This window comes from Staurois parvus, unplaced genomic scaffold, assembly GCF_062004578.1.
Source record: "Staurois parvus isolate SC_StPar_1 unplaced genomic scaffold, SC_StPar_1.0 ptg001565l, whole genome shotgun sequence".
Lineage (NCBI taxonomy): Eukaryota > Metazoa > Chordata > Amphibia > Anura > Ranidae > Staurois > Staurois parvus.
The window spans coordinates 365699-384599 of NW_028319361.1; the positions used below are offsets into that span (position 1 = coordinate 365699).

At 48.5% G+C, this 18901-nt stretch overlaps 1 pseudogene; it reads left to right on the forward strand.

Moving 5' to 3' along the window:
* Positions 1 to 459: 459 nt before the first annotated feature.
* On the forward strand, positions 460 to 957 carry LOC149435286 (serine/threonine-protein kinase SBK1 pseudogene; annotated as a pseudogene).
* Positions 958 to 18901: the final 17944 nt, after the last annotated feature.

An 18901-nucleotide genomic window follows, 5' to 3' on the forward strand; every position in this document is an offset into this window, starting at 1 on the left:
GTATCAAAAATGTATTGATCTTTATAAAGTCATGATTTCTAGTTTTAGTTGCTTTTGAAGCATTTCTGAGTTTTAAAGATTCCTTTCCCAGGGCAGTGAGTTGGTAGGATGTATAGTTGGCATACGCTTGTTGTTTTAGGTATGTGTATCACTCAAGATATGAAGCAAGGTTTAAAATGGAGTAAGATGGGTTAAGATGGATCTTGCACCATTAATGGCCCCATTTTGTATGCTGACAGGTTTCCTTTAATCATACTCCTTGTGTATTCAGCTAATGTATGTTTGTTTCCCTGTACAAGAGGTAAGGTGGGTTCAATATGTTGGGTAACATTGTGTTATATTTGTGTCTAGTGACTAATTTTCTCTCTTTTTTTTCTACAGGTTGGTTTAAATGAAGATATTGTAAAGAGTTTTGTTCCATAGGTAGCGAGTGCCTTAGACTTTATGCACAGCAGAGGAATGGTCCATCGGGACATTAAACTGGACAACATTTTGCTCATGGACATTGAATGTAAGGAAGTCAAATTAGCAGATTTTGGACTGACGAGGCTCCGGGGCACTCAAGCACCATGTATGTCCTGGTCCATCCCATATACTGCTCCGGAATTGTGCAGCTTAAAAGAAGGGGATCAATTGCTGCTGCACCCGAGCATTGACGTGTGGGCGTTTGGAGTCTTGTTGTACACAGTTATGACCGGCACATTTCCTTGGGAAGAAGCAGGGGGTCATGACCCCATGTATCGGGAGTTTGCTTGGTGGCAAATGAAGAAAGACCTAACCTTGGCACCAGGAAAGTGGCAACAATTCTCCATGGAAGCCAGGCAGATGTTCTGGGACTTGTTGGCCCTCAATGCCTCTGAGAGGTGTTCTGCTATGGACATTTTAAAATATGTCCACCTGCCATGGACAGCAAAAATGCCTCCAGAGAATCGGAAAACGGTCATACATGTGATATAACAGAGTGCATGATGTCCATTGTGGAGCCTCATCAAATTCTGCCTCATACAAGACTCATGTCCTAGGGGAAGGTAAGTCTAAATCTTAGGACTGCTGGCTTTTTCTGTATCTGGTCACATGTTTGCTTATCTACTGTAATTGCTGATTTCAGGAATACTAACTCATAGCGTAGGAAAACCGTATATAATGAGCCACAGAAGCACAGATCTAATTGGACCACATGTCCACTTCTTTCCACAACAGTTCTCAAAAGCAATTTCACTATTCAAACATATACCATTCTAAAGCTATAACACCGATGTATGCTTACATGGTACCTACACTAATTACACATTCATTCTGTTTGGCTTTAGTCTCCCAATGATTCCCCTGCCTAAGAAAATATTATATGGTCAAATTACGGGACCCTCTGCTCCAGGGCCACAGAGCAGCTAATGGCATGGTTATACTACATAGAAATTACATTGCACTTCTTCTCACCATTGATTTTATTGTTCTCCTTAAATGGCCTTAAAACTCATTTCTAGTTTTATTCTTTCATGTGGTAGGAGGGGGGCCTGTTTACAAAAACAAGCAATGTTCACCCTCCCCAAGCTCTTGTGATCCCCCATATTGTCTTTGCTCCAGATTCGGTCTTTTCCAGGATTTGACACCCAATGTTATGCAACATCTTCTGTGAGCTGACAGGGAAATGATTCAGGGAGCCAAGCTCACCGCATCACATGAGCCCAGTTCTCTGCAGCAGCATTCAGGACCTGTTCCCTGCTGGAGGATAGGAAACACATGTCAATCATATGTCCAGCCCGGCCAGCAAGAAAAAAGACAGATTTAAATAAAGCTCCTAAACATGTGTACTATATTAGAACAAATTGACATTTTTTACATTTTGTTGGTTTTCTTTTCACTTTTTTTGTTCATTGTCAAGTGTATTGGAATGTGTTCTGCAATCCTTCTGTACAAGGCATATATGGTAAGTATAATATTGTCATAATAAATGAAGACTTTAATGACTCTATTGCAGTATGGACTGAGGAATCCTTGGATACATTGATGGAATGATGTTACATTACCGAGCCTGAGATCAGCAAGCCCCCCCCCAGCTGCATAGTGTAGTAACTTTTGATAATCTGTGGTTACTCCTCCTGTGCACTGGGTGGTGCTCTTGTGCTTCTTCACCTCTGGTTTATTCAATATTGTATTATTATGTTTATACAGCAATATGACTATTACTAATACTACTATCACTTTATACTACTTAGTAGATGTACATTTAAAAGTCCCAATACAATACTTTCATAGGACAATATAACCATGACTACCCATATTCTTCAACTACCATAATATGGCCCGTCATGAAACATGGCACAAGTCACATGCTGAAAAGGAGTCATGGGAGTGGCTTACTGAGACAATGACATGGCTGATGGGAGTCTGGATGGGGAACTCAATGGATTTACCTTCTGAAAGAGGGATTCCAGCATACATTGTGCTTGGAGCTCAGTATAGGGAGTGTTTAACCCCGCGGGGTCCCAGGAGGACACATTGTAATGACAGTGGATACAAATTGGGTGAAATAAAGGCTATTTCTGGTAGACATACTACACTATATTCAGCGTTTTCTACATGAATGCGGAGTGGATTGGATCTACATAAAAGTGCCGGCAGAGAGTGGGAAGATCTGGGTACCATGATACCTACCCGGGATACAAGGGAAAAGTCCAGTCTGACCCGTCATTATGGGTCCAACTTGGAGGTGAGCACAGAAGTGTGTTGGAGGTGGAAGAGCACCGAGGGGGGATACAGGAGCACCGGACACTGGTATACAGCAGTGTGACAACACCGCTCCACGGGAAGGTACTGCCGATTTAAAGGGACAGTTCACTATAACTGCCATTGTATGAAGTTGCAGCATTTCTGTTGTATTTCTATCACAAAGCACTGCTGATGTTCTAGAATTTATGGGGTTTATATGTCCTTATCGGAATAGATGATGAGTAGCATATATTGACCATCACAAGCACAGAAGAGTGTTCCTGATTGTCACTACTGAAAGACGCACTTAGGAGGATGCAGGTAACACAACAAGCGCCATTCTATTCATCTCATTGCTGCGCTGCATTTTATTACTATTGGACTTTGTTATATGTGGGAACACATCACATGCTATCTGCACATTCATTAGGAGGCATTTATTGTGCTGAAGGTTTTCTATACAGGGAGGCAGCTTACTCCAGTCCAGCAGTGTTCATTTCATCCACAAAAACATTTGTGTCATAATTCTCATGAGCGGCATATCTCCAGTGATGGAAATGAAATGAAAATGACCCCAAATTTTTGTCAATTGATGAAAACTTTGACAAAAAACAATTCCATTTTTATCAACAAACGAAAACAGAATGACAATGTGAGGGAGGGATGTTTACCCACGTGGACTTCCAGTTTCCTTGGAGCTCCGTCTGTAAAGCCTGTGAGGGCTTCCCCTCCCAGCAAGCAAGGTAGTGACTGTAGCATGCTTAGTGGTGTGGGGTGCTTAGCACTGTGTGCATTACAGGCCTCCTCAGATGACCAGCCGGAGCACTGTGTGCATTACAGGCCTCCTCAGATGCCCATCCAGAAGACTGTGTGCATTACAGAACTCCTCAGATGACCATCCAGAGCACTGTGTGCATTACAGGCCTCCTCAGATGAACATCCAGAGCACTGTGTGCATTACAGGCCTCCTCAGATGACCATCCAGAGCACTGTGTGCATTACAGGCCTCCTCAGATGACCAGCCGGAGCACTGTGTGCATTACAGGCCTCCTCCGATGACCATCCAGAGCACTGTGTGCATTACAGGCCTCCTCAGATGACCATCCAGAGCACTGTGTGCATTACAGGCCTCCTCAGATGACCAGCCAGAGCACTGTGTGCATTACAGGCCTCCTCAGATGACCAGCCAGAGCACTGTGTGCTTTACAGGCCTCCTCAGATGACCATCCAGAACACTGTGTGCATTACAGGCCTGCTCAGATGACCATCCAGAGCACTGTGTGCATTACAGGCCTCCTCAGAAGACCATCCAGAACACTGTGTGAATTACAGGCCTCCTCAGACCACTGTCCAGAGCATTGTGTGCATTACAGGCCTCCTCAGATGACCATCCAGAAGACTGTGCATTACAGGACTCCTCAGACCACCGTCCAGAGCATTGTGTGCATTACAGGCCTCCTCAGATGACCATCCAGAGCACTGTGTGCATTACAGGCCTCCTCAGATGACCATCCAGAGCACTGTGTGCATTACAGGCCTCCTCAGATGACCATCCAGAGCACTGGGTGCATTACAGGCCTCCTCAGATGACCATCCAGAGCTCTGTGTGCATTACAGGCCTCCTCAGATGGCCATCCAGAGCACTGTGTGTATTACAGGCCTCCTCCAACCACCGTCCAGAGCACTGTGAGCACTGTGTGCATTAAATGCTTCCTCAGATCACCATCCAGAGCACTGTGCATTACAAGTTCAGGTGGTACTTTAGACAGTGGTCTGAGGAGGTCCTGAATGCACACAGTATTAGACACACTACAGTCAATACCTTGCTTGCTGGGAGGGGAAGCACTCACAGGTTTTACAGGTAGAGCTCCAAGGACCCCGGAAGTCCCCATAGGTAAACGTCCCTCCCTCACATTTTCATTACCTTTTCATTCATTGGCGAAAATAAATTGATTTTCCTCATAGTTTTCCTCCATTGATGAATATGTCGGGTCATTTGCATTTTGTTTTCATCATTTGAAAAATGCCGCTGAGGAAAATTATGGGTGAAAATGTTTTGTCGATGAAATTACCATTGCATGCTGGGATTATTTTCCTTGCACCTGATTGGATGCTTTTTACAAAGTGAAGCTTCACCACATTCACTAATCTCTGGGAAAAATGAGGGTATTTTCCTTTAGTAAACCACTGATGTCTTTCCACACCCGCCTGCTGTACACATCTGTGGGCGGGGCCAAGTGATTGGCACCCAGAGAGGAGAGAATACACATGGAGACCAGAGATTGCAGTAACGTGTATTGGTAGAAACGTTCTGACAAGGTGGTAACCAAGACAATGTAACACGGCTGAACTGGCCCAGCAGCACTAACACATTGCAGAGGATTCCCAAAAACAAGATTGATGCAATTCGTAGGGGCATCTCCACTGCACAGACATCCATCCCACTTAGCATACCTTATACTAAACCTCCCCCAACACTTTCCTCTTTTGACCTTTCTACTACCAAAGAGGTCATTAAGGTTTTCTCAGAAGCCCGTCTCACTACCTGCCCCCTGGATCCTGTCCCCTCACAACTACTACAGTCACCCTCTTCTTCCATCCTATGCTCCCTCACTCACATCTTCAATATCTCCTTCTCTAATGGTGCCTTCCCCTCCCCCCTAAAGCATGCACACATCACTCCCAAGCTTAACAAGCCCTCCCTGGACCCCACCAACCAGAACAACTTAAGAACCATCTCCCTGCTGCCATTTACCTCTAAACTCCTAGAACGCTTAGTCTACAATCTCCTGAGCTCCCACCTCACCGACAACAACCTTCCTGACCCTTTACAGTCTGGCTTTCTCTCACTAGACTCCACTGACACCACCCTACTAAACCTCACTAATGATCTACTAACTGCTAAAACCAATGGCCACTGCTCCATACTAATCCCAACCAATGGCCACTACTCCGTACTCATCCCAACCAATGACCACTACTCCGTACTCATCCCAACCAATGGTCACTACTCCGTACTCATCCCAACCAATGGCCACTACTCCGTACTCATCCCAACCAATGACCACTACTCCGTACTCATCCCAACCAATGGCCACTGCTCCGTACTCATCCCAACCAATGGCCACTGCTCCGTACTCATCCCAACCAATGGCCACTGCTCCGTACTCATCCCAACCAATGGCCACTGCTCCGTACTCATCCCAACCAATGGCCACTGCTCCGTACTCATCCCAACCAATGGCCACTACTCCGTACTCATCCCAACCAATGACCACTACTCCGTACTCATCCCAACCAATGGCCACTGCTCCGTACTCATCCCAACCAATGGCCACTACTCCGTACTCATCCCAACCAATGTTCACTACTCCGTGCTCATCCCAACCAATGGCCACTACTCCGTACTCATCGCAACCAATGGCCACTACTCCGTACTCATTGCAACCAATGACCACTACTCCGTACTCATCCCAACCAATGGCCACTACTCCGTACTCATTCCAACCAATGACCACTACTCTGTACTCATCCCAACCAATGGCCACTACTCCGTACTCATCCCAACCAATGTTCACTACTCCGTGCTCATCCCAACCAATGGCCACTACTCCGTGCTCATCCCAACCAATGGCCACTACTCCGTACTCATCCCAACCAATGGCCACTACTCCGTACTCATCCCAACCAATGGCCACTACTCCGTACTCATCCCAACCAATGGCCACTACTCCGTGCTCATCCCAACCAATGGCCACTACTCCGTGCTCATCCCAACCAATGGCCACTACTCCGTACTCATCCCAACCAATGGCCACTACTCCGTTCTCACCCCAACCAATGGCCACTACTCCGTACTCACCCCAACCAATGGCCACTACTCCGTACTCAACCCAACCAATGGCCACTACTCCGTACTCATCGCAACCAATGGCCACTACTCCGTACTCATCGCAACCAATGGCCACTACTCCGTACTCATCGCAACCAATGACCACTACTCCGTACTCATCCCAACCAATGGCCACTACTCCGTACTCATTCCAACCAATGGCCACTTCTCCGTACTCATCCCAACCAATGGCCACTACTCCGTACTCATCCCAACCAATGGCCACTACTCCGTACTCATCCCAACCAATGTTCACTACTCCGTGCTCATCCCAACCAATGGCCACTACTCCGTGCTCATCCCAACCAATGGCCACTACTCCGTACTCATCCCAACCAATGGCCACTACTCCGTACTCATCCCAACCAATGGCCACTACTCCGTGCTCATCCCAACCAATGGCCACTACTCCGTACTCATCCCAACCAATGACCACTACTCCGTTCTCACCCCAACCAATGGCCACTACTCCGTATTCTTACTACTTGACCTCTCTGCAGCTTTTGATACGGTTGACCATCCCCTCCTCCTCTAAAAACTCCACTCTTGGTCTCCAAGACCCTGCTCTCTCCTGGTTCTCCTCCTACCTATCGCAGCACTCCTTTAGCATTACCTATAATGCTGCCTCTTCCTTTTCACTCCCTCTTTCTGTAGGGGTCCCTCAAGGTTCCGTTCTTGGACCCCTACTCTTCTCCATCTACACCTCCTCCCTTGGTTACTTGATAAACTCCCACGGCTTTAAGTACCATCTCTATGCTGATGACACACAAATCTATCTCTCTACCCCTCACCTCACCCCTTCAGTCTCCTCTCGCATTACTAACCTACTAAGTGACATATCGGCATGGATGTCACTCCACTTCCTCAAACTCAATCTTTCCAAAACTGAGCTCTTAGTATTCCCCCCAGCCCGTGCCCCTCCCCTGACTTCTCCATCAAGATCAATAACAGAACCATCAGTTACTCCCCTCATGCCAGGGTACTGGATGTAATCCTAGACTTCAATCTGTCCTTTCAGCCCCAAATCCAATCACTGTCCAAATCTTGTAGACTTCACCTCCACATCTCCAAGATACGGCCGTTCCTAACCTCGGAAACTACTAAGCAACTTATTCACTCCCTTGTTATATCTCACCTTGACTCTTGTAACTCCCTCCTCATTGGCTGATCTGATCACAGGCTATCAACTCTTCAGTCTTTCATGAATGCTGCTCCCAGATTCATCCACCTTACTAACAATTCTGTATCTGCCACCCCTCTCTGCCAATCCCTCCACTGGCCTCCACCCCTCTCTGCCAATCCCTTCACTGGCCTCCACTCAGTGTCCTTCCACCCCTCTCTGCCAATCCCTCCACTGGCCTCCACTCAGTGTCCTTCCACGCCTCTCTGCCAATCCCTCCACTGTCCTTCACTCAGTGTCCTCCACCCCTCTCTGCCAATCCCTCCACTGGCCTCCACTCAGTGTCCTCAACCCCTCTCTTCTAATCCCTCCACTGGCCTCCACTCAGTGTCCTCCGCCCCTCTCTGCCAATCCCTCCACTGTCCTCCACCCCTCTTCCAATCCCTCCACTGGCTTCCCGTTGCCCAATGGATAAAAGTCAAAACATTAACAATAACATATAAAGCCTTTTATAACTCTGCCCCAAATTACATCAGAAATCTTGTCTCCAAATATCACCCAAACTGTACTCTCCGCTCCTCCCACGAAGTTACCGGCGTCATAGAAACACATGGCACCGACGCCACACAAACCAATGGATGGGTGGGCGGGGTTGCAGAGATGAGCTGTGAAGAAAAAGAGGAACAGAAAGGAAACAGATTGAGAGCCAGTTCACACCACATGCGTTTCAGTTACCCTCCATCTGCATCCAAAGATAAAGTAGTATACTGTACATGGCGGTCAATGTCATAGTTCACACCAGCGCTCGCAGTTCCAGTGTGTTCCAGCTGCAGATAAAAAGCAGAACACGCCGCATCTCACTCATACAGAGCTGCACTGGAACGCGGCAAAACGCATCAAAACGCACCAAAAATGCACCGTAGCACACGTTCCCATCTAAATTGAAAAACAGAGAGGGGGAAAAAACAGACTAGAATGCATAAAAAGCATCAAAAACGCACCATATGTGCTAAAAACCATGTCAAAACGCAGAGGCAAAAACGCATCTGGAACGCATCTTTACTATGTCTTCATAGTGCGAACCGGCCCTGAGAATGATGATAATCAGTCCATGAATGGAGCTGGGGAGAGGTGGAAGAAAAGGGAGTGATAAAATGGAAAAGAAGGAATGTGTAGGTGAGGCAGCTCACCAGCTTGCAGAGAGAAGGAGAGAGACCGCTGTGAATAGTGCGAATGTGAAAAATCGAAACCAAAAGTTATCTACAAAACTATATACACTTCAATCATGAGGAATCATCCGAACCAAAGTTCATCTGCGGTCCAAAAACCACAAATATGATGTGTTAGCATTAAGTCCCCTCGGACATCATGGGGTGGGGCCAAGCTCATTTCACTTCACTCTGATTGGTGGATGGTTTTCTTAAATAGTTCTCTAGTTTCTATCACAATTTGTCACATGCCTGATGAAGGGGTCCTGCGAGACTCTGAAACGTTGCCTTGCTGTGACTATGTGATCAGATGTGACACTTCAGAGTCTCGCAGGACCCCTTCATCAGGCATGGGACGCTTTGGAGTCTCGCAGGACCCCTTCATCAGGCATGGGACGCTTTGGAGTCTCGCAGGACCCCTTCATCAGGCATGGGACGCTTCTGAGCCTCGTAGGACCCCTTCATCAGGCATGGGACGCTTCAGAGTCTCGCAGGACCCCTTCATCAGGCATGGGACGCTTCTGAGTCTTGCAGAACCCCTTCATCAGGCATGGGACGCTTCTGAGCCTCGTAGGACCCCTTCATCAGGCATGGGATGCTTCTGAGCCTCGTAGGACCCCTTCATCAGGCATGGGACGCTTCTGAGCCTCATAGGACCCCTTCATCAGGCATGGGACGCTTCTGAGCCTCGTAGGACCCCTTCATCAGGCATGTGATGCTTCTGAGTCTTGCAGGACCCCTTCATCAGGCATGTGATGCTTCTGAGCCTCGTAGGACCCCTTCATCAGGCATGGGGCGCTTCTGAGCCTCGTAGGACCCCTTCATCAGGCATGTGACGCTTCTGAGCCTCGCAGGACCCCTTCATCAGGCATGGGGTGCTTCTGAGCCTCGTAGGACCCCTTCATCAGGCATGTGACGCTTCTGAGCCTCGTAGGACCCCTTCATCAGGCATGGGGCGCTTCTGAGCCTCGTAGGACCCCTTCATCAGGCATGTGACGCTTCTGAGCCTCGTAGGACCCCTTCATCAGGCATGGGGCGCTTCTGAGTTTTGCAGGACCCCTTCATCAGGCATGTGACGCTTCTGAGCCTCGTAGGACCCCTTCATCAGGCATGTGAAGCTTCTGAGCCTCGCAGGACCCCTTCATCAGGCATGTGACGCTTCTGAGCCTCGCAGGACCCCTTCATCAGGCATGGGATGCTTTGGAGTCTCGCAGGACCCCTTCATCAGGCATGTGATGTCACATGCCTGATGAAGGGGTCCTGCGAGACTCTGAAACGTTGCCTTGCTGTGACTATGTGATGGTTTATTAAAACCTTTGGACCCGTATTGGTGATCCTCGGAGTGCTGGGGACATTTTTCCTTGTTATATTGTAAAGTGCTGAGCAAACTGTTGGCGCCATAAATCCTGTATAATAATAATAATCAGGACTGAGGAATAGGATAGGCAGCATAGGCAGTCTTCAAGGGATCCCAGATCCCTAACAAATGGAATCAGTTACATCAGCATCAGGGACAAGATAGTTGCTGTTGATCCAGGACTGATTCATGTTGATAAATGTCAGCTGGTCAGCGGAGTCTGTGGACAGACGCACTCTTTTATCCGTCACAAAACCTCCAGCAGCACTGAATGTCCGTTCGGAAAGCACGCTGGGTGCAGGACAGGTCAGTAGCTGGATGGCATATTGAGTGAGTTCTGGCCAGTGATCCATCCTCAAGACCCAGTAACCCAGTGGATGTTCAGTTGGAAAGGTCTCCAAGTCTGCTCTTGCCCCTAGATAATCCTGCACCATATGATGCAGACCCTGCCGATGGGTGCTTAAACCTAACAGTCCTGGGCACTGAGGACTAATGCCGGCCATAGACGGTTTGAAAATCGGCTGATTTTTCATCTGAAAGAATATTCGGCGGATTTTCGCTCTGTTAGTGGGTTAATTGGTCGGCCGATGTTCGGGTTTTTTGCACTTTTGGATTATCGGCCATGTTGGAAAATTTGTGGAAAACGGACGATTTTTGCGGCAATGATGGCCAAATCGGACGATCGTTTTAACAAAAAAAATATGCTCATGAGCCGTGACCTGCAAGGAGCAGAAGTCTGGCTGTTATATGGGGTTATCTTCATGACTTAGTCGGCTGATTTGTGTAAGTGGTGGTGGTAACGTCAGCTTAACGAACGACCGATTTATTGTTTATCGTTTGTTAAATCACTTGATTTTCAACTCGTGTATGGCCTGTATAAAGAACTGTTTGAAGGCTGTGACCCCGCCTCATCTGTGACCCCGCCCCATCTGTGACCCCGCCTCATCTGTGAACCCGCCCCTTCTGTGACCCCGCCCCATCTGTGACCCCGCCCCATCTGTGACCCCGCCCCTTCTGTGACCCCGCCCCGGCTGTGACCTCCCTCCATGAGCTGATCTAAATGTATAACACAACACAACTCTTCTCCGCCCCAATTAGGAACTGATAAGGATCACATGAATTGGGGGGATGTTTCTCCAACACAGACCAGAGTGAAGAGCAACAAGAGGTGAGAATCAACCAACACAAACAGACCAAAATATATACACTATTTGTTCTGAGGTTTGTAGAAGTCTATGCGTTGCTGAAGTTCCAGTTTGGAGTGGAGATGAGAGCAGCAATTTCCCCAGAGATGGCAGAAGTGTACGCGTTGCTGAAGTTCCAGTTTGGAGCGGAGATGAGAGCAGCAATTTCCCCAGAGATAGAAGTCTATGCGTTGCTGAAGTTCCAGTTTGGAGTGGAGATGAGGGCAGCAATTTCTCCAGAGATGGCAGAAGTCTATGCGTTGCTGAAGTTCCAGTTTAGAGTGGAGATGAGAGCAGCAATTTCCCCAGAGATGGCAGAAGTCTATGCGTTGCCGAAGTTCCAGTTTGGAGTGGAGATGAGAGCAGCAATTTCCCCAGAGATAGAAGTCTATGCGTTGCTGAAGTTCCAGTTTGGAGTGGAAATGAGAGCAGCAATTTCCCCAGAGATGGCAGAAGTCTATGCGTTGCCGAAGTTCCAGTTTGGAGTGGAGATGAGAGCAGCAATTTCCCCAGAGATAGAAGTCTATGCGTTGCTGAAGTTCCAGTTTGGAGTGGAGATGAGAGCAGCAATTTCCCCAGAGATGGCAGAAGTCTATGCGTTGCTGAAGTTCCAGTTTGGAGTGGAGATGAGAGCAGCAATTTCCCCAGAGATGGCAGAAGTCTATGCGTTGCCGAAGTTCCAGTTTGGAGTGGAAATGAGAGCAGCAATTTCCCCAGAGATGGCAGAAGTCTATGCGTTGCCGAAGTTCCAGTTTGGAGTGGAGATGAGAGCAGCAATTTCCCCAGAGATAGAAGTCTATGCGTTGCTGAAGTTCCAGTTTGGAGTGGAGATGAGAGCAGCAATTTCCCCAGAGATGGCAGAAGTCTATGCGTTGCTGAAGTTCCAGTTTGGAGTGGAGATGAGAGCAGCAATTTCTCCAGAGATGGCAGAAGTCTATGCGTTGCTGAAGTTCCAGTTTGGAGTGGAGACGAGAGCAGCAATTTCCCCAGAGATGGCAGAAGTCTATGCGTTGCTGAAGTTCCAGTTTGGAGTGGAGGCGAGAGCAGCAATTTCCCCAGAGATGGCAGAAGTCTATGCGTTGCTGAAGTTCCAGTTTGGAGTGGAGGCGAGAGCAGCAATTTCCCCAGAGATGGCAGAAGTCTATGCGTTGCTGAAGTTCCAGTTTGGAGTGGAGATGAGAGCAGCAATTTCCCCAGAGATAGAAGTCTATGCGTTGCTGAAGTTCCAGTTTGGAGTGGAGATGAGGGCAGCAATTTCTCCAGAGATGGCAGAAGTCTATGCGTTGCTGAAGTTCCAGTTTAGAGTGGAGATGAGAGCAGCAATTTCCCCAGAGATGGCAGAAGTCTATGCGTTGCCGAAGTTCCAGTTTGGAGTGGAAATGAGAGCAGCAATTTCCCCAGAGATGGCAGAAGTCTATGCGTTGCTGAAGTTCCAGTTTGGAGTGGAGATGAGAGCAGCAATTTCCCCAGAGATGGCAGAAGTGTACGCGTTGCTGAAGTTCCAGTTTGGAGCGGAGATGAGAGCAGCAATTTCCCCAGAGATAGAAGTCTATGCGTTGCTGAAGTTCCAGTTTGGAGTGGAGATGAGGGCAGCAATTTCTCCAGAGATGGCAGAAGTCTATGCGTTGCTGAAGTTCCAGTTTAGAGTGGAGATGAGAGCAGCAATTTCCCCAGAGATGGCAGAAGTCTATGCGTTGCCGAAGTTCCAGTTTGGAGTGGAAATGAGAGCAGCAATTTCCCCAGAGATGGCAGAAGTCTATGCGTTGCCGAAGTTCCAGTTTGGAGTGGAGATGAGAGCAGCAATTTCCCCAGAGATAGAAGTCTATGCGTTGCTGAAGTTCCAGTTTGGAGTGGAGATGAGAGCAGCAATTTCTCCAGAGATGGCAGAAGTCTATGCGTTGCTGAAGTTCCAGTTTGGAGTGGAGACGAGAGCAGCAATTTCCCCAGAGATGGCAGAAGTGTACGCGTTGCTGAAGTTCCAGTTTGGAGCGGAGATGAGAGCAGCAATTTCCCCAGAGATGGCAGAAGTCTATGCGTTGCTGAAGTTCCAGTTTGGAGTGGAGATGAGGGCAGCAATTTCTCCAGAGATGGCAGAAGTCTATGCGTTGCTGAAGTTCCAGTTTAGAGTGGAGATGAGAGCAGCAATTTCCCCAGAGATGGCAGAAGTCTATGCGTTGCCGAAGTTCCAGTTTGGAGTGGAAATGAGAGCAGCAATTTCCCCAGAGATGGCAGAAGTCTATGCGTTGCTGAAGTTCCAGTTTGGAGTGGAGATGAGAGCAGCAATTTCCCCAGAGATAGAAGTCTATGCGTTGCTGAAGTTCCAGTTTGGAGTGGAGATGAGAGCAGCAATTTCCCCAGAGATGGCAGAAGTCTATGCGTTGCTGAAGTTCCAGTTTGGAGTGGAGATGAGAGCAGCAATTTCTCCAGAGATGGCAGAAGTCTATGCGTTGCCGAAGTTCCAGTTTGGAGTGGAGATGAGAGCAGCAATTTCCCCAGAGATGGCAGAAGTCCTATGCGTTGCTGAAGTTCCAGTTTGGAGTGGAAATGAGAGCAGCAATTTACCCAGAGATAGCAGAAGTCTATGCGTTGCTGAAGTTCCAGTTTGGAGTGGAGATGAGGGCAGCAATTTCCACAGAGATGGCAGAAGTCTATGCTTTGCTGAAGTTCCAGTTTGGAGTGGAGATGAGAGCAGCAATTTACCCAGAGATAGCAGAAGTCTATGCGTTGCTGAAGTTCCAGTTTGGAGTGGAGATGAGGGCAGCAATTTCCACAGAGATGGCAGAAGTCTATGCTTTGCTGAAGTTCCAGTTTAGAGTGGAGATGAGGGCAGCAATTTCCCCAGAGATAGCAGAAGTCTATGCATTGCTGAAGTTCCAGTTTAGAGTGGAGATGAGAGCAGCAATTTCCCCAGAGATGGCAGAAGTCTATGCGTTGCTGAAGTTCCAGTTTGGAGTGGAAATGAGAGCAGCAATTTACCCAGAGATAGCAGAAGTCTATGCGTTGCTGAAGTTCCAGTTTGGAGTGGAGATGAGGGCAGCAATTTCCACAGAGATGGCAGAAGTCTATGCTTTGCTGAAGTTCCAGTTTGGAGTGGAGATGAGAGCAGCAATTTCCCCAGAGATAGCAGAAGTCTATGCGTTGCTGAAGTTCCAGTTTGGAGTGGAGATGAGGGCAGCAATTTCCACAGAGATGGCAGAAGTCTATGCTTTGCTGAAGTTCCAGTTTGGAGTGGAGATGAGGGCAGCAATTTCCCCAGAGATAGCAGAAGTCTACGCGTTGCTGAAGTTCCAGTTTGGAGTGGAGGCGAGAGCAGCAATTTCCCCAGAGATGGCAGAAGTCTATGCGTTGCTGAAGTTCCAGTTTGGAGTGGAGACGAGAGCAGCAATTTCCCCAGAGATAGCAGAAGTATATGCGTTGCTGAAGTTCCAGTTTGGAGTGGAGATGAGAGCAGCAATTTCCCCAGAGATAGCAGAAGTCTATGCGTTGCTGAAGTTCCAGTTTGGAGTGGAGATGAGAGCAGCAATTTCCCCAGAGATGGCAGAAGTCTATGCGTTGCTGAAGTTCCAGTTTGGAGTGGAGATGAGAGCAGCAACTTCCCCAGAGATGGCAGAAGTCTATGCGTTGCTGAAGTTCCAGTTTGGAGTGGAGATGAGAGCAGCAATTTCCCCAGAGATAGCAGAAGTCTATGCGTTGCTGAAGTTCCAGTTTGGAGCGGAGATGAGAGCAGCAATTTCCCCAGAGATGGCAGAAGTCTATGCGTTGCTGAAGTTCCAGTTTGGAGTGGAGATGAGAGCAGCAATTTCCCCAGAGATGGCAGAAGTCTATGCGTTGCTGAAGTTCCAGTTTGGAGCGGAGATGAGAGCAGCAATTTCCCCAGAGATGGCAGAAGTCTATGCATTGCTGAAGTTCCAGTTTGGAGTGGAGATGAGAGCAGCAATTTCCCCAGAGATGGCAGAAGTCTATGCGTTGCTGAAGTTCCAGTTTGGAGTGGAGATGAGCAGCAATTTCCCCAGAGATAGCAGAAGTCTATGCGTTGCTGAAGTTCCAGTTTGGAGCGGAGATGAGAGCAGCAATTTCCCCAGAGATGGCAGAAGTCTATGCGTTGCTGATGTTCCAGTTTGGAGTGGAGATGAGAGCAGCAATTTCCCCAGAGATGGCAGAAGTCTATGCGTTGCTGAAGTTCCAGTTTGGAGTGGAGATGAGAGCAGCAATTTCCCCAGAGATAGCAGAAGTCTATGCGTTGCTGAAGTTCCAGTTTAGACTTCCACTGATTTTGGTCGCTTCCAACAATTGTTTGGTTTAGGGCCCCACCAACACTCAAGGCACTATTTTATTTATTTTGTACCCTTTACTCATTCACAAGGGGGGGCAGCATCAGGGCGCCCCCTTTTATATAAAGGGGTACACTTTTGCTAATGACCCCCCTGCCCGCAGACACCCATCAGGCCAGGGTTGTGGGGAAGAGGCCCTTGTCCCCATGCTGAGAGCACATGGCCTGGTAAGGCCCAGGGAGGGGAGGGCCGCTCATCCATCCCCCCCCCCCTTTCTGGCCTGCCAGGCCTGCGCTCAGATAAAGGGTCTGGTAGGAGGTTAGGAGGGACCCCACACTTTTTCCACCTATTTTTTGGGGGGTGGGGTTCCCCTTAAGGCCTAAAGTGCTTGGTATGGCTTTTAGGGGGAATCCCACGCACATTAAAAAATAAATTTCACTTTGGGGTCCTTCCTGACCTTCCCACCAGACCCAAAGGGTCTGGTAAGGATTAGGGGGACCCCACACTTTTTTTTTTAATATAAATGTCAGTCGTGCTGCAGCAGGCTCTATACATTGTACAGATGTGCAACTTTGCAGGGAGTTTATGGGGACCCCCCAGGAATGATAATAAAGTTTTTAATTTGTTTTGTTTTTTTTACTTTAAGCAATGAAAAAATGACTGTCCCTTTAAAACGTTACTTTTTGAATTTTGTTTCACTGATTTCTGTCCCTCAGGGCCGTCCCCGAGTCCCCATACCACTTCTGGGGCCAATAACTGGCATAAAAGCCTTCAGAATGGTCACTTTTCAATGTACAACTTCCAGTCCCATAGACTTGCATTGAGTTCAAAGTTTGCACTTGTACTTTCCTCAACTTCGAATGTTTGACCGTGAACTGAACAGGGGGGTGTTGGACCCGTCACTACTTATTACATGTCTGTGTCCTTCTGTACAAGAATTCTAAGTCCTCATGCACACGGGACGTTGTTACAGCGGCTGTTTTTGGCTTTTGATGATTTTTTCTCCATCCAGTAAACCCCCCAGCATGTTCTCCTCGGTGTCCATACACACAGAGACTGGAATCAGCGTTTTCTGGCTGGAAATAAAATCAGAACTAGCGGGCTTCTAGATAAATGTTTTAGCTGTAAACACGCTCTAATGCTGAAAAACGTAGAAAAATGCAGTAAATTGCGGCAAACCAGTGTTTTTTGAACTTTTTTTTTACCAAAAAAACCTTGGAAAACAGCAAAACGTTGCTAAATGCTAATGCAAAAACGCAAAAAAAACTCCGGTATTTAAAGTGACTTTACACAGCTAATGTTACCAGCGTTATCACCCCCCCCCCCCAGTGTGCATGGAGCCTTCTAGCTATGTGTCTCAGTCCCAGCCTCCCCCCCTGTGTAGGAATGTACACCTCGCCCCGTGTAGGAGGGTACAGAACGGGTCACACTGGTTATTATTATTATTACATGGAGTTTATATAGCGCCAAAGGGTTTGCTCAGCGCTGTACAATAGAGGGGGGGACAATACATGGCACAGTACAACAATAACAAACAACGTTCGAGGGGTAAGAGGGCCCTACTCTTTCGAGCTTACAATCTAGGAGGGAGGGGTTAGTGGTACAGTAGGGAGTGGCTGTGGGGAATGGAGTGGTGGGAGGAATGAGGGAGAATGGCCGTTAGGTGAGGGTGGGGTAGGCTTCCCTGAAGAGATGGGTTTTGAGGGAGCGCCTGAATGTGGGGGGGAAGGCGACAGTCTGATGGATTGGGGCAGTGATTTCCAGAGGATGGGGGAGGACCTGGAGAAGTCTTGCAGTTGTGCATGGGAGGAGGAGACCAGGGAGCAGGATAGAAGGAGGTCCTGTGAGGAGCAAAGGGTACGGGTAGGGCGGTACTTGGGGATCAGGTTGGTGAGGTAGTCAGGCACAGTGTTGTGAACGGCTTTGTAGGTCAGGGTTAGAAGTTTAAATTTGATGCGTTGGGCAATTGGGAGCCACTGGAGGGAGAGGCAGAGGGGGGTGGCAGAGGTGGAGCGGTTGGTGAGGTGGATGAGTCTAGCAGCTGAGTTCAGGATGGTCTGAAGCGGGGAGAGCTTGCACTGGGGTAGGCCGGTGAGGAGGGAGTTGCAGTAGTCCAGGTGTGAGATAATCAGGGAGTGTACGAGTAGTTTAGTGGTGTCTGGGGTAAGGGAGGTGCATATTTTGGCGATGTTGCGGAGGTGGAGCCTGCATGTGTTTGTAAGTGATTTGACATGAGGTTGGAAGGAGAGATTCGAGTCAAAAATGACGCTAAGGACTTTGGCTTGCGGGGCGGGAATGATAGTGGAGTTGTTGGTGATGATGGATAGGATGGGGGGAGGGGGTGTGGGCAGGGGGAAAGACGAGGGGCTCTGTTTTGGAGAGGTTAAGCTTGAGGAAATGTAGCGACATCCAGTCTGAGATGTCGTTTAGGAGGTGAGTGATGCGGGCGGAGATAGTGGGGGTGAGGTGGGGGGTGGAGAGGTAAATTTGAGTGTCGTCAGCGTAGAGGTGGTAGTTGAAGCCGTGGGAGTGTATGAGTTTGCCCAGGGAGGAGGTGTAGATGGAGAAGAGAAGGGGTCCAAGGACAGAGCCTTGGGGGACCCCAACAGAGAGGGGGAGGTGGCACCGTTGTAGGTGACGCTGAAGGAGCGTAGGGATAGGTAGGATGAGAACCAGGAGAGAGCGGTATCTCTGAAGCCAAGGGAGAGTAGTTTATTAAGGAAGAGGGGGTGGTCAACTGTGTTGAAGGCCGCGGAGAAGTCCAGGAGAAGGAAGACCGAGTAGTCGCCCTTGGCTTTGGCGTTTAGAAGGTCGTTAGTGATTTTGAGGAGGGCAGTTTCAGTGGAGTGTAGGGGACGGAAGCCGGACTGTAATGGGTCAAGGAGGTTCTTGTCAATAAGGTGGGCGCTTAGGCGATCAAAGACTATGTACTCATGGAGCTTGGAGGTGAATGGAAGCAGGGAGATGGGTCTGAGGTTGTTGGGGTCCGCGGGATCCAGGGAGGGCTTTTTGAGGATGGGGGAGATATGCGCGTACTTTAGGGGGGAGGGGAATGCGCCAGTAGAGAGGGAGAGATTGAAGATGTGGGTGAGGGAGTGGATGAGGGAAGAGGGGGGTGACCGGAGGAGTTGAGAGGGGATAGGGTCCAGGGGGCAGGTAG